Source organism: Anabrus simplex, chromosome 11, assembly GCF_040414725.1.
Source record: "Anabrus simplex isolate iqAnaSimp1 chromosome 11, ASM4041472v1, whole genome shotgun sequence".
Taxonomy (NCBI): Eukaryota; Metazoa; Arthropoda; class Insecta; order Orthoptera; family Tettigoniidae; genus Anabrus; species Anabrus simplex.
Window position 1 is genome coordinate 109404278 of NC_090275.1, and position 22677 is coordinate 109426954.

General features: G+C 40.5%; 1 protein-coding gene across 1 annotated transcript in view; it reads left to right on the forward strand.

Annotated features, from left to right (window-relative positions):
* The first annotated feature begins 3934 nt into the window (after positions 1-3934).
* LOC136883324 (uncharacterized) overlaps positions 3935-22677 on the forward strand; it is a 52554-nt gene continuing 33811 nt past the window's right edge. The window contains exon 1 of the mRNA XM_067155559.2: positions 3935-4014. The gene's annotated coding sequence lies outside the window, so the exon portion shown is untranslated. The remainder of the gene's footprint in view (positions 4015-22677) is intronic.

A 22677-nucleotide genomic window follows, 5' to 3' on the forward strand; every position in this document is an offset into this window, starting at 1 on the left:
GTAGGTAAAGGTTTCAATGGCAAGGAAGTCAATTCAGAACGGATGTTACTCAATGATGCACGACGTTCAGATTCGTTGTCCAATGGGGCAGGGATAGTTTGAGCAGCAACGGTTATCCTATTAACTTCTCCCTTGGGAGGCGCTTCCTCACTACCTGGATTCACTATGGTGGGTTGATCAGATTTTGGAGGAACTTCCCCAGTTAACAATTGAGTGACCTTACTAGATAACTCGGAAATATTTTCCAGGAGCGTACTAGCTTCCTTCCTCTGAACGTCATTCAGTTTTAGAGACAACAGATCGTTAACCCTATTCGAAAAATGATATAGCCTGCCTTGCACACGCTTAATTTGGTTAGGAGACGGATCATTTTCGTCAAAAAAACTAACTACAGAAGCTAGCCCAGTAATATTCTCCGTGATCGTGGAAAGAGAGTCGTCAATTTCTTTCTCTCCCAAATTGGGGATGGAAATGGGCAAATCAAGGGACTCTCTAAGCTTGTTAGTGTCTACTGCAACCGTGCCTCCAGATTGTACATTTCTAATAGTCAATTCATAGATCAACTCCTCCTTGCGCAAATAGTTAAGAAGGAGAACATCGCGAGGGCCGGGCATGGTGACAGAACAATTTTGAAAAACTCAAAAAATTCCAGCAACTGGGAAAATAGTTAGAGTTCGGAACAAACAATGTTTAGCCGTCAAAAGGGGCTAAATTGAGACCCATTCAACCACGCTCTGCTACCACTTGTTACCGTATTTTAGTGGTAGGTAGAGGAGAAAGAAGGTGCGGGCGTGAACGGGTCTCAAGCTACGGAAGAGAAACTAAGTAAAATTTAACCAGGTTATATTTTCTTTTCAATATTAAGTAATAACAAAGAACAGGTACTTAGTAGCCGAAACACAATTTGAAATGTACAATTACAGGGGTTACAGAGTTTGGGCTTCGAGCCCTGAGTTCACAATTCTTGAGCAACTAGCCCAACTTTCCGATATACAAATTTTAACAAAGGGGCAGAAGACCCCAATCAAACCCTGGAGCACTTGCTCCAAATTACACAGTTAAGCCTCCTCGAGGCACACAACACTCCGTTTCCAAAAGAGCCACACGCTCTTTAATTTAAGCCTCTCCCAGGCCACACCAAACTCCACCTTCAAGTTGTCCACAACGGACACAAACCCAGGGGTAAAATACCCAATCTACTGAGGTCTATTAAATGAAAAGCAGGTTAATTAAATGACCTCTAAAACAATTTGAGAGGAGGCGAACTTGCACTCCTAATACACTTTGATTTTAAGACCTACTTTGGCTCTTAGGCCACTGATGCAAGGGCTAATCCCATACTACAGAGGTGACTTAGAAAAGAACAATTTGTTTTACGTTATCGAAGAATAGGTTGAGAAACAATAAGTTCACCTCAAAACATTCTGAGTGGGAGCTCGAGAGGGTTAGCACTCTCTATCCCAGTATGTAGCTTTTCAAGAGAATAGAAGAAAAGACTAGTTACATTTTAGGAAAAGGTTACATGGTGGAACGCTTCGCACCCGCCCCGAGAGTTAAACTGCTGAGCAAGAAAAGAAAGAATTTATTAATCGGCCATTACCTTATTGTTGACCGCTGCCGAAGAAAGAGGCGCTTCCCGCCTCCTGCTATGTACTTAATACACTGAAAGATGGAACAGAAGTGGCCCGGAGACCCTAAAATCAGCAGTTTATGTACTCTCGCGGAAGTTTCTAGGCGTTAGGGGAATGAAAACACCCGCCCACAATGTTTTTATTGGATAGGACCCCGCAACAGATACAAGTTGGGGGAAGATACACTAGATTGGTCAGAAATTACTAAAAGAAATTCGGGATTGGATAAATCTAAAACAAGGGGAAAAAGAGGGGTATACAGCCAACTTAAACAATAACAGAAAGAAATTCAACAAAACACAAACTTTTGAAATAAAAATTTCTCCAACAAAATAGTTCTTTGACTCCGCACTAGGGTGCACTATTGTTGATCTTCAGTAGTGTCCTCTAGAAGAGAAAGTTCACACTTCTTACTTCAAGCGAAACAAAAACACATCGAAAGTGACACAGTTCAAAAACTCAAAATTTTCCACGTGGTGACATCTTCTGAGAAAGTAGAGAATTAATAGAGTAGATAAAGTTCAACCTTCCTCCAGAAGAGGAGTTTCAACTGGCGCAACTTTTAAATAAACGGTGTAGAGGTGTACCGCCCGGTACAATTATTATTATTATTATTATTATTATTATTATTATTATTATTATTATTATTATTATTATTATTATTCTGCGTGAATGGATCACTTAGGAAAACGCGGAATCAAGATTTGTTGAGCTTTCCTCCTCGTTCAATAGTTCATTTTCATACGAAGATTTTAATTTCTCTTCCTCCGACCGGATACGTCGTTTTGGTTTCTTCTCATTTTCTCAAATCCCCTTGTCTAAACAATTCTCCTGATTATATTTCTATCCTGCAGATTTGATGATCCTGATTCAGAGAGGTCCTTCTCTACTTGCTTGTACCATTTTGGTCTCGTACGTTTGATTTGAAAAAAATATGTGTATTTGATAAGTAAGTCAGCTGTTATTTGATTCTTTCCGAATGGCTTATAAATTGAATTCGTCACAGTCTCATTGTATCAGTAAGTTTAGATATTTCCGAGCTGGGTTTGGCGTAATGTATTCCATGTTTAATTCTTTGCCCTAAGATTTTTGTCCTGATTTTCCTTTCTTTAAACTCTAATGATATCTTTACATTTTTATTATATGTAAGTTGAGCGTTTCTGAAGCATAAAGAGCTTCAGGTTTGATAACTGTTAAGTAATGACGAATTTTACTGTTCCAACACAAGCATTTTTTGTTATTAAGATTCTTTGTGTGTTGGAAAGCGGGTTCCATTTTCTGAGTTCTGGAAGTTATTTATTTTCATTGTCATTTTCAGTGAAGCATCCACCTCAGTACTTAAATTCCTTTACTCTTGCAATTTTATGCACATATTGGTAGGTTATTATTATTATTATTATTATTATTATTATTATTATTATTATTATTATTTTTTTTATTATTATTATTATTATTATTATTATTATTATTATTATTATTATTATTGACGTTATTATAAGTATATTACTTTTTATCATTATTCTACTTCCTTTATTCCTATCTTTTCTTCTTTCTTTCTTTCTTTCTTTCTTTCTTTCTTTCTTTCTTTCTTTCTTTCTTTCTTCGTTATACCCAATTAAAGAGCGCGTTTGAACTTGCTAGCTTGGTCTGACGTCTTCTTCTTCTTCTTCTTCTTCTTCTTCTTCTTCTTCTTCTTTTCCTTCCAAATCCCAAACCTAGCTTTTCCCTATTTCAGTTTCAGTCATTCTCAATCTCCACTCCCTGATGATCTTTTCTAGGATGCAATACTAAGGAGAGGTGGAGAAAAAAGCTGTCTCCTTGGCGATCATGTTTGTTGTTTAACGGAGCCTAACAGCTAGGTCATCGGACCCACTCTGCGTCCTTGCCTTAGGCCTGTTTTAAACTCAAAATTAAATTAAACTTGAGGAAAATTGCTTGTGAAGCTTTGCCTTATTATAGGAAGTATTTTCCATCACCTCCAAATTCGTGCAGAACGTTCATGAACACTCCACGATCTGCGAAGTCATGCGCTTTCTTGAAATCTGCAAAAGGTCAAGATTTTCCTCTTCTGGTTTCTCATGTATTTTATTATATTTTTTGATGGATGGGGCAATTTGTTTAAAATATTCCACTCGGGATGTGCCGTAACTTCTGAGCCTTCCTGTATCATTGCGTGCTGTTGGTGAAACTTTCCTTTCTAAGCGAGCGAGGATAATTCTGAGGGGCTAAGAGGGCCTTATCTTGTTATGAACGCGGCCCAGAAGGGTCACCCTTATCTCATTGAATTAGCTGCTCTAGGTGGGGGACAAAGTTCGGGCTGTTCGCCTCACGTAGGCCAGTGAGTGGGTGACAACAGCTCAGGACTGCCACAGCCGGCCTTAAGGTAAGGGACTTCGTACCAACAGCTCGGCTACAATTAAGAATAGACTATAGAAAACTATTTGGTAGACACGGCCGCTGAGTTATTTACGTGAATCGTGTATCGCAGTTAAAGATAAAACGTGCTGATATTTTCACATCCTTTCATTAATTTATTAAACGTTCAACTGAACACGCGGCGTTCCACTTCCCTCTCCGCAGCCACGAATCATCCATTGTCGGGCTGAATGGCTCAGGTGTTAGAGCGCTGGCCTTCTGACCTCAATTTGATAGGTTTTATCCCGGCTCAGTCCGGTTGTATTTGAAGGTGCTCAAAACATCAGCCTCGTGTCGGCAGATTTGCTGGCAAGTAAAAGAACTCCTGCGAGGCAAAATTACGACACTTCGGCATCGCCGAAAGCTGTAAAATTAGTTAGTGGGACGTAAAGCGAATATTATATCATGAATCAACCACTAACACGAAGTGGCCCGGCTGTCGTAAGTTCGAGGGAGAGCAGGGAATCTAAAACTGGGCGCGTGGGTTGGCAAGCTGAGCATGGCATTGCTTCTACTTACTTGCACTTCTTTCATCTTTCCTATCCGACCTCTTTTGGTTAACACTTGTTGTTTTCTGGCTCCGGCGGTCCTCTCCCTTTCCACTTCTGATTACCGTTAATAGGTTACTCTTAAAACCGTGACACGAACTTCCAGTCTCCAAGCTGTTTTTTATAATTTCTTTATACTTTATTTTGGCGTTTGCATTTTCAAAACTTCAGGTGAAAACCTCGCGGCGGTCCTGTAGTCATGTCATTCCTTCTGCAAATGTACTTTTGTTCTCATTAGATTGCTTGTTACCTAGCACGATAGCTGCTATCACTTAAGTGCGGCCAGTATCCAGTATTCTGGAGTTAGTGCGTTCGAACCCCATTGTCGGCAGCCCTGAAGATGGTTCCATGGTTTCATACCAGGCCAATGATGGGGCTGTACCTTAATTAAGGCCACGGCCGCTTCCTTCCCACTCCTAGTTCTTTCCTCTCCCATCCTCCCCGTAGGACCTGTCTGTGTCGGTGCGACGTAAAGTAACTTGTAAAAAACAATATTGCTCGTTGAATTAACTTCACTCCCGCATACATTGTCTGCATGCTTTTACGCATTTTTTATCTGCCCCTGACACAACAGCCTCGAAAGACGTTGGCCTACCAAGCGACCGCTACCCAGTGAGAATGCCTGCATATTACTTGGTATCATGGTGTCAGCACGACGAAACCTCTCGCCTGTTGGCATTCTAGGCCGGGCCTGCTACCTCACCGTCAGATAGCTCCTCAATTGTAGTCACGTACGTTGAGTGGACCTCGAACCAGCACTCAGATTCAGATTAAAACCCGGGAATCGAATCCGGAACCTCCAGGTAATACGCAGCCACACTGCCCCTAAACCCATTTATTAGTCATGCACTTGGACTTTTTTGCAATGCACGTCAAGGTTAGTGAATTTTCAGTTGCAAAACCTTCAATATATTTTTCTTATAGTCATTTAAAAGTTTTGTGGTGTTTCTTGATAGAACTTGTAGAGAGGAATTACCGAGCAACACTCACTACTGTACAGAGCGCGGTAACTCGGCGGCCATCTTGTCATGACGTAACAGCATCTAGCGCCATCTTATCTTGTGCATTCTTATTTAAAAACCGTTCCCGTATGTGTACTACTTATTGAACTAAAATCAGTTTTTGGAACACATGAAAAAGTCACCCAGATATTTTATGTCGGAAATATATGGGCCGATGACCTAGATGCTACACCCCTTTAAACAACAAGCTTAGCATAACTGAGGAGTTCTCAGTAACAACATGAAATAGAGATAATGAGGGTTAACGTTAGCCTTCGAAATCGAGTGAGGGAAGGAGGGTTTCTACCCCACAGACGATTTTATCTCAGAGGTTCCACCCCACTAAAATTGACCGGGGGCGATTCTTTTGTTATAAAATAATGAGAAAAATCTAGATCACATATATTACTAAAATTAATGTTTTTCACCTGTTAACCCCAAGGCTCTTACTGGCGGCTTCGCTCCAGTGGATTTCGTAATTTGATAAAAGTAATCGTTCCTCGGCATTGCATTATCTGAAAATCTCTAAAGTATAAAAACTCACCGAAATATTGAGTTTCATTTACCCCGTACCCGTTTGTAAAGCACGTTTATGGTATTGCTTTTCGGGCTTAAGATGACCAGACTACTGGCAGAGCTAACTCTGGAATATGCGACATAAAACTATACCGGTACATGTGAAAACAGTCCTCTCTCTCAAGTCGAAAAAATTCATGCTTTTTTATTTCTAAAGGAGGTTCCAAATATGAATTTCCACGTCTCTAACATCTTAAGCTTTTGAGATATAAGTGTATTTCCCGAAAACAAAATATACGTGTTTCTTTATTTCTAAAGGAGATTCCAAAAAGACTACCAATTTTTCTCACTCTCTACGTTTTTCAGTTTCTGAGATAAAATTATCCTCATAAAAATAATTCAACTCCTTCTTCATTTCTTTTCAACCCCCACTTAAGTGTATTTTCCGAAAATAAAAAATATGTGTTTCTTTATTTTTAATGGAGATTCCAAATACCCATTTTCAGGCCTGTAACATCTTCCGTTTTTGAGATATGGACTTAACCCATTTTTCAATCCTTTTCACCCCCCCATCCTAGGCGGATTTTCGAAAAGAAAAATACAAATTTGTATGTCTTTTGCATGCTAAGTTTTTGAGATATCCTAATTTTAAAAACTCACCCATTTTCTCTTCTTTTACTCCTTAAGTGGATTTTCCGAAAACAAAAAATACATGTTTCTTTATTTTTAAAGAGGATACCATGTACTAATTTTCACGTCGGTTACAGCTTCAGTTTTTGAGATAAAAGCACCTCATAACAAGGATTCAATCCCTTTTTACGTCTTTTAACCCCTTTGATTGGAGTTTCCGAAAACAACAGAATACGTGTTTATTTATTTTTAAAAGCGATTCCAAATACCAATTTTCACGTTTTTAAACTATTCACTTTTTGGGATCTAGGTATCCTCATTTAAAAAATTCATCCCCTTTCTCACCCCGTTACCGACGGAATATCCTCCCTTAGTGTGCACCTACACTGTAATATATGTGATGGTGGTGGTGATTACTGTTTTAAGAGGACGTACAACTGGGCAACCATCCTCTGTTAACACTAATCAGAAGGAAAATGGAGGAGTTCCGCCACTGCGAAAAATGAAGGCATCGACCATAGAAACACAAGGGCCACGAAAGGCGTGAAAATGAAAGACTACTTATTAGGCCTCAAAAATCTAATAACGTCAATATGAAAAACAAGATTTGAAAAATGAAGATCGGACAGAATAGATGAAACTAAGCACAAGCAAGTGGAAGCAATGCCAGAACTCACCTAGTTGCTCCGTGGTCGCCAACCGACGCGTCCAAGTTAAGAGCCTCTTATCCCATTTTAGTCGGTTTTACAACAGGCAGAGGATACTGTGGATATTATTCTACCGCCCCCACTCACAGTGGGACTACAAGACACAGCTACACTGAGCAGTTCTCAGTTCTCTTTGTAAACTTTCACCATAAAATATAACAAACATTACAGATAAGTAACAAAATCAGGAACACAGTCCACTAATACAACTGTCCAGATCGAAAACCCTGGGAATACCCATGCTCATAGCCAAGTTTTATTCTTAAGAGCTTATTTACACTCCTCCGGAATGTACTTTTACTTGATGCTTTACCATCTCTTGTGTCTTCTTAATATTATTAAAGAGAGTTGGGAGACCGATTAGAAAGGATAGTTGGAATATTCTATGCTGAGTGTGGAGAATTGGGAGAAGATCTTTGACTCTTCTTGAGCAGGAAAGTACACAGAGAGAGAACACTCATTCCGAGCGGTAATACCCATTTAAGATTCCGTGGAGGAAGCTCAGGTTACCGGTCCGTTGCCTAATGTATGGCGGTTACACCATTATTACAAGCTAGGTAGACTGATTTATAAGCTTCGGTATTTTACTCCTTAGAAGAGCGGAAAACGATGGACACTGCTCTGTAGCTGGTGGTAGTGGTGGTGGTGATGATGATGCTTGTTGTTTAAAGGGTCCTTACATCTGAGGTCATCGGCCCGATTATTGGTTTAGGAGGAAGTACAACTGAGCAACCATCCTCTATTAACAAGCAATCAGGGGAGGAAAAAATGAATGGGTCCGATACTTCTAAAAATGAAGATATCGGCCAAAGGAAGGTAAAGGCCACGAAGAGCGTGAAAATGAAAGAGTCCCTAGGGGTCGCAACCTAATACCGTCGGGGTCGGAAAAGAACAAGTGTTGACCAAGAGAGGTCGGATAGGATAGATGAAAGTGAAAGCCTGGTAGAAGTGGAAGCAATGCTAGGACTCGGATAATGACGAACTCACGCTCTCAAGTTAAGAGCCCCTGTGGCTTCCACTTCAGGAAGTTAGTCTATTTCACTACCCTTCTGAGAGCTTTCCTTACAAGAAACATCCTCCAAAGCCAGCAATCTTTCACCAACAAGTGCTACAGATTCAGATTTGGAGATTTTACATTTAAACTTCACTAAGAACTTCTTTCCTCAGTCATAATAAAGAGGTAACATGGTTTCTTATTCCTGAATAACTTTGTGTAAGCACTGAAAAACCTTGCACATTCGAACCCAAATATTAACTGTGCTATCATACCAACTCAACAGTTTCTTTGTGCTTTGAATATATGCCTCCTTAGTTGAATACAAGGGATTTACCTCAGCAAGTATCTGATTAATGCATCCAGCTGGTCTAAGATCCTTACCGCTGCTCGACCACCTGTTCGCCAGCGAGAGGATACTTGCTCATGCACGAATTATATTCTGTTCATTTCTATTACTTTCCCTCCTGACCGTTCGTCCATCCAAGTAATAATAGATTGCTGTTACAATACCAGGAACACCCTGTCCCTTTTCTACAAGCCCAGTTAGGAACGCATTATCATCCATATGTAAAATATAAGTACCGATGGGTGTGGTATTTGATCGTTAAATCACTCTTTAAATTGTAGGTCGAAAATCAGGCCTGCAAACCGTTAACGAGGTGATAAAAAGTTGGTATAATTCGTTATTTTTACTATTGTATCCAAATAATTACCTGGATGTGCCATAATCGGATACTTGTAAGCAAAAATTAAGCACTCATAGCAGTAAACTCATGTTTGTCGTGTATAATGACGAAGTTATAGCGTATGAAACTATTGTATTCTTCGTTATAGAATCACCACCCGACGTTGAGGTTATATTAGACATTGTACAAAACCTCCTAAGACTAAGGATATTCAGAGGTAGGGCGAATTATTTTGAAGAGTATGGCAATGTGAATTTTAAGATAAAATTTAGTTTGCCGAAGGGCACATTAATGACTGTCGTACATGCAGTTGGGCCTCATATAGCAAAACAAACCTCTCGCAGTGTGACAGTGTCAACAAGTGACCAGCTACTGATTGTCTTGCGTTATTATGCATCAGGAGTATCTCGGAGTGTGATAGGGGATCAAATTCATGTTCTCAAGTCTGATGTATTTGGAAAAGTGTCCGGACATTTGCGGTCGCCACAAAATCACGGACATTTGGGGTCACTGAAATAAACTTAATCTAACTCACAGAAATTCCCCAGCATTTACAGGAGATTTGTGGTCAATGCAGCAGCGGGTGGGCCTCGTTAACTTAATCTAGGGTTATCCCCGCTGACCTGCCTGGGCTCCTACTCGCTCGTTCTAGACCAACGTTTTTCTCCTGCGCGCTTTATTTAGAGACTGTTACCTTTAGCCACGAACATCACTCTATATCGAAATATCCTGGTGTAAGTATTTACTGTTGTATTCTGTAACAGTGTTGACAGTTACTAATATATATCTGTTAACTTGACCATGATGGCCACTATGGTCCGTATAGCCTTAATTGTAACAGTTAATTGTGTCCAGGCTCCGACTAGTCAATACAATTCAGAATGTATTATTATTTAAATTGTCATTTACTTATATACACACTCATACAAACACAAGTACATGTTTAGAGGAAACAACAATTCACTTTTTCAGCTTGTTAGTAAAATCACATATATCAAAGACCTTATTTATAATGAAGTATGTGAATTTGTTCTTTCCTCGAAACGTACTTGTGTTTGTATATAAGTGTGTATATAAGTAAATGGTAGTTTAAATAATAATACATTCTGAATTGTATTGACTAGTCGGAGCCTGGACACAATTAACAGTTACTAATAGGGAAAATCGTTGTGCATATTACAATGATTATATGTACAGAAAGTATAGGGAAAGTCAAAATGTCACCGGTACGCGGGTGTGTCTGAAGGAAAAGCACAAGTCATGTCACGTTTTCGGAAACAAACCATTCTGCAATTTATAAACCAAGTATAAAACATCCCAATGTACATTATGTTGAAAGTTGGATTAGATGAGATGACGGGTTTTTGAGTAACAATGTCTTAAAATTGACGCATAGTAGAACCACATTTAAAACATGGCACTTGTTGCTTTCCATCTGCGGTAATTAGGCCTACAAATACAAAACCTAACGGAAACTGAAACTCAAAACGATGACGTCATTGGACTTTCTGTAGGCCTAATGGTTATTTAATGAATACACTCCAAACTCGAGTAAATATAATAATTTTGTCGACAGTAAATTATATGTTTTAAAATGCTGATCCGCATCGCACGTTATCCAGAATGTTAATGTAGAACAAGCGAGCAGGATCCCAGGCAGGTTAGCGGGGATATCCCAAGATTAAGCTAATGAGGCCCATCCCCTGCTGCATTGACCGCAAATCTCCTGTGGCTGCTGGGGAACTTCTGTGAGTGGACACAGTTTTATCTCAGTGACAGAAAATATCCGGTAACCTGTAGAATAATAAGAACTGTTGCTTGTTTCTTGATTTTTTTTGGTAGTTGCTTTACGTCGCACCGACACAGATAGGTCTTATGGCGACGATGGGATAGAAAACGCCTAGGACTGGGAAGGAAGCGGCCGTGGCCTTAATTAAGGTACAACCCCAGCATTTACCTGGTGTGAAAATGGGAAATCGCTTTAAATCATCTTCAGGGCTGCCGACAGTGGGGCTCGAACTCGCTATCTACCCGAAGCAAGGTCACGGCTGCTGCGTTCCTAACCGCACGGCCAACCCGACCGGCATTCGTTTGATTCAAAAGGCGCTTAACATCTAGATCATTGCCCCAAATAAGAACTGTAACGTGTACCAATGCAAGAATGAGAAAGTAGTGCATCACTATGCTTCAGGGCAATTCTCTACAAATAATAAAACTGGATTTTCTTAAAATTCGAAATGCTCCTAATATTATTGGTGCTGTAGACTGTAGCCATATGAAAATTCCAAGCCCTGGTGGACACTTAAGTGAGATGTACTGAAACATGAAGTGCCATTCCTCCACAGGCTGAATGTTGTTGCACGCTGCCCTGGCTCAGTTCAGGGCAGTGCATGTTATGCCTGTCTGTTGCGCGCCAACTGCTTTCTATTAGGAGACAGTGGGTACTCACGTAGACACTATCTGTTGAAACCACTTGATGAGCCAACGACACAAGCTGAAGAAACGTTTCAGAGTTTGGAAGAGGAGATTTGCCATTCTGGCAATAGGAATGGTCCGCCAAGTAGTTAATGTGATTAGCTGCCACCCCCGTAGGTCCGGCTTCGATTACCGGCTCTGCCACGAAATTTGAAAAGTGTTACGAGGGCTGGAACGAGGTCCACTCAGCCTCGAGAGGACAAACGAGTAGAGGTGTGTTCGATTCCCACCTCAGCCATCCTGGAAGTGGTTTCCCACTTCTCCTCCACGCAAATGCCGGGATGGTACCTAAGTTAAGGCCACGGCCGCGTTCATCCCTCTTCCTTGTCTATCCCTTCCAATCTTTCCATCCAACCACAAGGTATAGCAGGTGAGGCCGCCTGGGCGAGGTACTGGTCATCCTCTTCAGTTGTAACCAGACCCAGAGTCCGAAGCTCCAGGACACTGTCCTTGAGGCTGTAGAGGGAAAATCCGACCCTGGACGGTAAACAGATAAAGAAGAAGCAATAGGAATGGAAACAAAAACACGGACAATATTTGCTGTGGCAACAGGTTTTAAGATAGCAGACAAAGTAGGGCTCCTCATACTACAAAAAGGTAAAATTAAGCAATTTTCTCAATTTTACCGAAAGGTGAAGGCTTAAAGGTTCTGGGAAGGTTTCAAATTGTAAGCCTTCAACAGCTCAATCAAACTTTTAAAAAAAATTGAAAATCAATTCCAACCTAAATGCAGCTCCGAAAATCAGCCTAAAATCGCTTGTTTCTCTTATCGCATTCTTTTTAATTCAAATCCTAACCAAATGAACTTATTTACATAATTCCTTCTGTAATGCGTTCCTTGGTTCAATACCCTCTGGCGATTAATGATTTTTGAAAAATGTCCATACCGAATATAGTTAAAGACTTAAGTGAAAATCTGCATTGACTGTCATTAGCGCTCGTAGTGGTGCTTAAGTGAAACAATGCATAGACTCACATTAGCGCTCGTAGTGGTGCTTAAGTGAAACAATGCATAGACTCACATTAGCGCTCGTAGTGGTGCTTAAGTGAAACAATGCATAGACTCACATTACTGCTCGTAGTGGTGCTTAAGTGAAACAATGCATAGACTCACATTAGCGCTCGTAGTTGTGCTTAAGTGAAACAATGCATAGACTCACATTAGCGCTTGTAGTGGTGCTTAAGTGAAACAATGCATAGACTCACATTAGCGCTCGTAGTGGTCCTTAAGTGAAACAATGCATAGACTCACATTAGCGCTCGTAGTGGTGCTTAAGTGAAACAATGCATAGACTCACATTAGCGCTCGTAGTGGTGCTTAAGTGAAACAATGCATAGACTCACATTAGCGCTCGTAGTGGTGCTTAAGTGAAACAATGCATAGACTCACATTAGCGCTCGTAGTGGTGCTTAAGTGAAACAATGCATAGACTCACATTAGCGCTCGTAGTGGTGCTTAAGTGAAATAATGCAATGACTCACTTTAGCGTTCGTAGTGGTAGAAAAAGGCGAACTGCTAATCTGATCGACCGGATAACGATGATTAAGAAAAGGATTGCAATTTTTAGGAATAAATAAATATTCTCATACTTTATTGTATTTCATTTACCTAAAATCCTTAGCTCATATCCCTAGTTTTTCAAGATTAAAGTTACTTGTCAGACTATGGATTTTTATTTTATGTATCGTCCTTGTATTCTCCCATAATGTCCAGGAGACATTTCTTTCAGAGTAACATTTACGTCTGTTTTTTCTTTATACATTTTTCAAACAGTTCCCAACAAGTATCCACAATAACATTATTACCAATCTATATACAGTATATATAAACGTGGATGTTGGTATGTTTGAGATTAATATACTCAAAGTCTACTGGGCAGGTTTCGCAGAGAAATTCACAGTTTGTTCTTATTACTTCTGAGGGAGTTTAAAATGTGGTTTGAACGAAACCCGATGGTTTTTTTTACGATGAGTTGTTGTTGTTTGAGTCATCAGACCAAAGACTGGTTTTATGCAGCTTTCTATGCCACCCTATCCTGTGCTAACCTTTCATTTCTACGTAACTATTGCATCCTACAACTGCTCTAATCTGCTTGTCATATTCATACCTTGGTCTACCCCTACCGTTCGTACCACCTACACTTCCTTTAAAAAGCAACTGAACAAGTCCCGGGTGTCTTAAGATGCGTCCTATCATTCTATCTCTTCTTCTCGACAAATTTAGACAAATCGATCTCCTCTCGCCAGTTTGATGCAGTATCTCTTCATTTGTGATTCGATCTATCCATCTCACCTTCAGCACTCTTCTGTAACACCACATTTCAAAAGCTTCTATTCTCTTTCTTTCTGAGCTAGTTATCGTCTATGTTTCACTTCCATACAATGCCACGCTCCAGATGATAGTCTTCAGAAACATCTCTCTAATTCCTATATCAATGTTTGAAGTGAGCAAATTTCTTTTCTTAGGAAAGCTCTTCCTTGCTTGTGCTAGTCTGCATTTTATGTCGTCCTTACTTCTGCTATCGTTAGTTATTTCACAACCCAAGTAACAATATTCATCTACTTCCATTAAGACTTCATTTCCTAATTTAATATTTCCTGCATCACCTGCCTTCGTTCGACTGCACTCTATTACTTTTGTTTTGGACTTACTTATTTTCATCTTGTACTCCTTACCCAAGACTTTGTCCATACCATTGAGCAGCTTCTCGAGATCTTCTGCAGTCTCAGATAAAATAACAAACATCAGCAAATCTCAAGGTTTTGATTTCCTCTCCTTGGATTGTGCTTCCCTTTCCAAATTCCTCTTTGCTTTCCTTTAGTTTAGTTTAGTTTAGTTTATTGCCTTTCTTATATGGCGGGGCTCAGGCTATGAAGCCTGCTATTATGCCAAACCATATTATACAACAGCTTTATAAAATCATTTTTACATGTATTTCTAAAAATCACTAAAAGTAATTTACTTAACCTCTAAAATTTCTATCCTTATTGATAATTAAGAGCTAATTATTAAATGTTACGTTGGTGAAATCTACTATTTACATATTTGAATACCACATTAAACATTTCCTTTTAAATAGCCTCGGATTGCCTATGCCTCTAATTTCAGCTGGGATTGAGTTCCAGGAACGTATGGTAGCAGGTATGAATGAGTTGTTGTACGAGTTACTGTGGTGAATGGGAATGGACAAGAGGGAACGTGTGGATGACCTTGAGGGAGCTCTATCGGAAGGGGAGAGGTATTTAAAGTCTGTTCTAAGATAATCTGGTTTGCTCGTTTGCAGAATACTGTGGAGAAGGGAAACAGCGTGGTATTTACGTCGTTCAGTCAATCTTAGCCACGACAGCTGAGAGAGGAAAGGGCTAATATGAGTTTGGATTGGGATATTTAATACGAATCGAGCACAAGCATTGTAGGCTCGCTGTAGTCGACATGAATGTGTTTTGCTCATACTATTATAAACTACATCTCCGTAGTCAAATATTGGAAATATTAGACTCTGTACTAATAATTTTCTTGTGTTTCTTGGAATGAAGTCCCTCATCCTTTTTGCAGAGTGTAATGAGTGGAATACTCTTTGACAAATTTTTGTGACGTGTTCCGACCAACTTAAATATTTATCGAATACTACTGCAAGGTTCTTTACATGATCGCTAAATGTTACTGGTATTCCACTGAGCATAACACTGGGTATATACATGTTTTGTATTTTAGCATGAGATTTATACGTGCCAATTATGATGGCCTGTGATTTTGATGGGTTCATTTTCAGGCCATGTCTGCTAGTCCAGTCATTAACATTTGCTAGGTCTTCGTTTAACTTAGTGATTGAATTGTTTAAGTCATTAGGCTTTGTGTGAATATATAACTGTATATCATCTGCATACAGGTGATATTTACAATTGGTCAGCGTCTCAGATAAGTCGTTCATGTACAATGAGAACAAAAGTGGTGACAATACTCCTCCCTGAGCCACGCCCATCTTAGTGGTTTGCCACGAAGATGTATCGTTTCCCACTGATACGCGCTGCTGACGATCACTAAGATAGGAGTGTACCCAGGTTAAAGTGCTGTAAGAAAATTTCAGCGCCTTGAGTTTAGCGAGTAATATGTCTCTATCTACACAATCGAAGGCTTTGCTTAAGTCCAAGAGAACAAGTATAGTCATTTGTCCTTTATCTATCGCTAGTTTCATGTCATTTGTCACTTTAACTAATGCAGTGGCAGTACTGTGGTTTTGTCTGAATCCCGATTGATATTTGTCAAGTAAGTTGTACTGTATAAGATATTCAGTCATTTGTTTATGTACTATTTTCTCCAACAATTTTCCTAATATAGGAAGGATACTTACAGGACGATAATCTTCGGGACTGTTGGGGTTGTTGTTTTTAGGGAAAGGTCGGATGATTGCATGTTTCCAATTAGAAGGAAATACTCCAGTCATGAGTGAGTTGTTAATGATATGCGTGACCGCTGGAAGAATGATGTCTATGATTCTTTTTAAAAGAGACAGGTTAATTCCATCATGGCCAGTGGACCCTGACTTTATTTCACTGAAGACTTCCCTAACATCACTGGGGGTCACATGGGAAAAGTAGAACTGCTCGCCATTATGTCTTATTTTTGAGGATATTCTGTTAATTACTGCTGCTTTGGTCTGTTCGTCAATCTGAGAGGATCGTGAGCTAAAGTATGAGTTTAGGTCAGCTAGTGGTACATTACAGTTGTTGTCATTTGTCTTGTTTTTGCATAATCCCATTTCGCGAAGAGATTTCCAAATCTGAGTAGAATTTTGAGTGTTCAAAATATCATAAGAGTGACGTATTTTAGCATTTCTAATTAACTGCGTTGTTCTGTTTCGGAGTTTTTTATACTTTCCGAAATTGTCAGATGTAGGATATTTCACGTAATAATTATAGGCTGCGTCTCTTATTTTCATCTGGTCACGTATTTCTTGGGACAGCCATGGGTTTGAAGGTCTCTTTACCCTAACAGTGCGTAGTGGTGCATGTCTGTCATACAGAGTCAGAAGTAGTTCGTTAAAATGATTTACTTTTCTGTCAATGTCATTTATGAATTGAATGTTGTGCCATGGTGTGTTAAGAGCATCTTCAAAAAATGCGTCTTCATTAAAGTGTTTAAAATCTCTATATGTAATTAATTTCGGCTTGAATTTAGGGCACTTCAAGGAATATGCAGCGTAAACCATGTCATGTCGGGAGAGACCGGGAACGGGCATTTGTCCATGAGTTAGGATTCGGTTGGTATTATTAGTAATTATTAGATCGAGGAGCGTGCGTGAGTTGGCAACATGGTGTGTAGGGTTTAGGGGTAGTATTGTCAAATTAATGGATGAAAACATCTCAGTCAATCGTTTTGTTTCGGTAGATTTGTTTGTCAAATCTGTATTAAAATCTCCCATTAAAATCAAATGCTCATACCTGGGTGTTAGATCATGTAGGGCTTCCTCTAGACTTGTGATGTTACCAGTCTTCGGTGGACGATACACCACACCAAGCAAGCACTTCGTACCGCGAACTGTGAGCTCAACGAACAAGAATTCGGGGCTACTGGAGAACTCACTGGGGGATTTTAATATCACCTTATACTTCACATCATCCCGTATGTACATACCGACTCCTCCACCGAGCTTACCGCTCCTGTCATTCCTAACTAGTGAATAACCATTCATACTAACAAGAGATGAAGGGATAGACTGACGCAACCACGACTCGGAGAATAGTATGGCATGCAGGATGCAGGTTGAGAATATTTCAGAGAATTCCGGGAAATGCGGGAGAATGCTCTGAGTGTTTACATGAGCTATTTGTAAGGAGGTAGGGTAAGGCGAAAGAATGTCTTGAAGGTGATTAGCGGTACTTAGGGTGGGGGCTGGGAGATACAGGTAGTGACCTGCTTGGGACTGTGGGTTGGAGAGGCTGAAACTAGAGGCATTTGTTTCCTGGTTACTTGTTGCTGCCAACTTAAAATTTAACTGTGGTTATAAAAGGAAAAACTACACTAGATAAAATTAAGAAACTAAAAACTGAAATTAATGATAAAAATGTAGGCTATAGCTAGAGTTGAAATTATGATTAAAATTCTATACAGCGGCCTGTCTTATGTAAACATTGAAAAGAAGGGGGGGGGGACTGCAGCCTTGCCTCACCCCTTTCTGGACCGCTGCTTCTTTTTCAAAGCCCTCGATTCTTATCACTCCAGACTGATTTTTATACAGATTGTAGATAATTCTTCGTTCTCGGTATCTGAGCCCAATCACTTTCAGAATCTTAAATAGCTTTGTCTAATCAACATTATCGAAAGCCTTTTCTAGATCTACGAATGTCATGTACGTGGGCTTGTCCTCCTTGATTCGATCCTCTAAGATCAGACGTAAAGTCAGGATTGCTTCACGTGATGATAGGCTACGTTTCTTCTGAAGCCAAATTGATTTTCTCCCAACTCAGCTTCAACTATTTTTCCCATTCTTCTGTAAACGATACGTGATACAATTTTGCAGGCATGAGATACTAAACTAATGGTGCGATAGTTTTCTCACCTGTCAGTACCGGCTTTCTTGGGAATAGGTATAACAACATTCTGCCGAAAATCGGATGGGACTTCTCCTGTCTCATACATCTTACACACTAAATGGAATGGTTTCTCCTAAGGCAGTCATTAATTCAGAGGGAATGCCATCAATTCCAGGTGCCTTGTTCCTATTTAGGTCGCTCACAGCTCTGTCAAACTCTGATCTCAAAATTCGGTCTCCTCTTCTTTTTCTAGAACCAAATTATCCACATCTTCACCTTGGTACAACTGTTGGATATGTTCCTGCCATCTTTCTGCTTTGTCTTCTTTTCCTGTAAGTGGCTTTCTGAGCTCTTAATATTCATAGACCTAGATTTCCTTTCTTCAAAGGTTTCCTTGATTTTCCTGTATGCAGCATCTACCTTTCCTAGGACCATACAACCTTCGACATCCTTGCACTTCTCCTTCAGCCAATCTTCCTTAGCTACCTTGCAATTTCTGTCCACTCCATTCTTTAATCGCCTGTATTCTTTTCTGCCCTCTTCATTTCTAGCATTTTTGTATTTTTGTCGTTCCTCAATCAGGTCTAGTATCTCCTGAGTTATCCACTGATTCTTAGTTGATCTTTTCTTCCTTCCTAACATTTCTTCAGCAGCCCTACTGACTTCGTTTTTCATGACTATCCACTCTTCCTCTATTGTGTTTCCTTCAGCCTTTCCATTTATTCATTTTGCAACATGTTCCTTCAAACAATCCCTTACACTCTTTTCTTTCAACTTGTCTAGATCCCATCCTTTTGCATTCTTTCCTTTCTTCAATTTCTTCAGTTTCAGATGGCATTTCATGACCAACAAGTTGTGGTCAGAGTCCACGTCTGCTACTGGGAAAGTTTTGCAATCCAACACCTGGTTTCTGAATCTCTGCCTAATCATAATGAAGTCTATATCAATACCTTCCAGTGTCTCCAGGTCTCGTCGACGTATAAAGCCGTCGTTTGTGGTGTTTGAACCAACTATTCGCAAGGACAAAATTATGATCAGTGCAGAAAATTCAACCAGCCGACTTCCTCTTTCGTTCCTTTGTCCTAATCCGAATTCTCCTACTGAGCTAGTAGGCATATAGACCTGCACTATTGTGGTGGGTGTCTATGTTGACGACAATAATTCTTTCTCTATGCTGGTCATAGTAGCTTACCCTCTGCCCTATTTTCTTATTCATAATTAAACCAACTCCTGCATTTCCTCTGTTTGATTTTGTGTTGATAATTCGGTAGTCGCCTGACCAGAAATCCTGTTCTTCCTGCCAACGTAATTCACTAATACCTACTATATCTAACTTTAGTCTAGACATCTCCCTTTTCAGATTCTCGAATCTACCACAACGATTCATACTTCTAACATTCCACGCTCCGACTCGCAGAATGTCAGTATCCATCTTCCTGATGATCGGCCCCTCTCGTGTAGTCCCCACCCGAAGATGCGAATGGGGGACTAGTTTACCTGCGGAATATTTTACCCGGGAGGAAGCCATCATCAATACATTATTCATACAGAGGGAGCTGCATGTCCTCGGGAGCTAGTTTCGGCTGTAGTTTCCCGTTGCTTTCAGTCGTGTAGCAATATGAACTCAGCTAAGCCATGTTGAGTATTATTACAAGGCCATATCAGTCAATCATCCAGACTGCCGCCCTTGCAAATTCCGGAAGGCTGCTACTCCCCTTTCGTTGAACCATTCCCTCGTCTGGTCTCTCAACAGATACCCATCCGGTATGGTTGCACCTGCGGCTCGGCTATCTGCTTCATTGGGACACGCAAGCCTCTCCACCGCGGCAAGGTCACATGGTTCGCAGGGGAGGTTACGATGAGTAATTTTATGTATTTTATTTAATTGCAAAGGCGCATCAAGATCGAATCGACCTGATGGACAGATTGTCGCTAGACGACAGCAGCTTACACTGTATCATGGTTGTTCGGCAATAAATGCTGTATGTAGGAAGATGAGAAGACACTGACATGTTTTATGAGCCTAATTTGGTAACAATATTACTTGCTACGTGGAATAAATAGTGTGGGGGCTGGACACCCCTACCACCCCTAGGGGCGGCGTTGAAAGTGAAATATCAAAATAATATAAAATGACCAATTCTATGAATGTAGAATACATAGTTTTCGGGGTCGCTGAGACGAATAAACGTACTCCAGATGTCGTGTTAAGTCCATGATCAGCCTCATCGACACAGGGCTGATGTTGCTGATTATTGTTTTCAGAGGAGGTACAACTAAGCAACTATCCTCTATTAACTAATTAGAGGGAAAATTTAAGAGATCCGACACTTAGAAAAATGAAGGTAACTGTCAAAGAAAGAAAATAACCAGAACAAGGGTCAACCAAGTGAGGTCGGATTGGATAGATGAAAGTGGTTAGCCTGACACAAATAAGTTCAAGTTATGCCAGGACTCAGCTAAGGTCCTCATGGTCGCCAACACTCGCTCCAAATTTACAAGCCCTGGGGCCCTTTTAATCGCCTCTTACGACAAGCAGAGGATACCTGGAGTGTTATTCTAGTCTCACATAAAACAAACTAGCACACGATGTTGCCCACGTTCAATGACGTCCAATCCACAAGTAAAATGTAAGTTTAAAAGAACTCACTTGTTCAGCGCAAACACGAGTATGTGAGAAGTGACAAATTAATAACGTTCTGCGTCTTGCCTGACACCACTCAGAAGATCTAAATAATGTTACTACTACACACTGCTTGCTCGATCTTCAACGGTCCGTAAGTACTTTCAAATTTCCATAATATGTTCAATAATTCAGTTACTTATTTAATTTACAGTTGGTCCATCAAGCTGATCACTGGCAAATTTTTCAAACGCAAATTTGCCTATGGCGGCCCCAGTGCTGTAGTGGTTAGTGTGCCTAGCTGCCACGCTCCGAGGCCCGGCTTCGATACCCGGCTCTGAAATGAAATTTAAAACCTGTTACGAGGAATGCAATGGGGTCCGCTCAGCTTCAGGAGATCAGCTGAGTAGAGAACTCTTGATCACCACCTCAGCCATCCTCGAAGTCGTTTTTTGTGGTTTCCCACTTTTCCTCCAGGCAAATGCGCGGATGGTACCTAACTTAAGGCAACGGCCGCTTGCTTCCCTTTCCTTGCCTATCCCTTCCCCCCGCTACGACACTCTTCAGCATATCAGGTGAGGCCGACTGGACGAGGTAGTGGTCCTCCTCTGCAGTTGTAACTCGGACCTATAGTCTCACGTTCCATGACACTGCCCTTGAGGCCATAGAGGTGGGATCCCTCGCTGAGTTCGAGGGAAAAGGATTAAGAAAGCAAGAAAGATAGAAAGAAAGAAAGAAAGAAAGAAAGAAAGAAAGAAGAAATGTTGCCTTCTTTAAAGTAAGTAATATCTTGGCATGTAATTCTATTGTAGTTGCATGTCCCGTGATTTTATAGGTGTCTTAAAATAACACTGCCCGCCAAGGAAAAGATAATTAAAAAGTCATATTTATTTACCTGAAACCTTGTTTCTTGTTGATTACGCAACAGATTGCATTGACTGCACCCTTTGCACGTTACTATCTTTCCTAAACGCCGGTGTGAAGTTACTTTTAGAGTATTTTATAATGTTTTTCAAAAACATTATATTTTTCATATTTTGACATAAATTCACTGAATACAATTAAAAGTACTCTGATTTATCTCACAGTAATTCACGATCTTGCAACTGAACGTTCTCCTGCTATCACTCGCTCTAGTAATGTACATTTCCACCCCTGGCGATGATGACACACTCCATGTGCTATGGCAAGCGACCCCCAGGTCCTTGATCATTTTTTGGGGTATGTATATCTGCTCCACCGATAGTATTGGACTTATTTCAATCAGAGTGTCATATCTGCTCATTGGGATTACGGTCTCGGCTGCGAGCTGTGTCTGCGAAGGCGGTGGTGATGGTGACAATATTGTATTAAGTGGAAGTACAACTGAGCAAATATCCTCTTGTAACAGTGAATGAAATGAAATGAAATGGCGTGCAGCTTTTAATGCCAGGACTGTCCGAGGACATGTTCGGCTCGCCAGGTGCAGGTCTTAAGATTTGACGGCCGAAGGTGACCTGTGCGTTGTGATGAGGATGAATTGTTGATGATAACACATACACCCAGCTCCCGTGCCAGCGAAATTAACCAATGATGGTTGAAATTGCCCACCCTGTTGGGAATCGAACCCGTGACCTCTGTGACCAGAGGCCAGCACGCTAACCGCTTAGCCATGGAGCCGGCTGCGACTATAGTAACGGCCGCAGGTTTTTGAGGCTCTACAGCGATCAACAGTGTTCTGTAAGAAGGAAGTCCGCTCCCGGACGAAACTACTGTATCCTTACATCGGTCTGTTTTCAGACCAACTTTGCTTTACGGGAGCGAAAGCTGGGTGGACTCAGGATATCTTATTCATAAGTTAGAAGTAACAGACATGAATGTAGCGAGAACGATTGCTGGTACAAAGAGATTTGAACAATGGCAGGAGGGCACTCG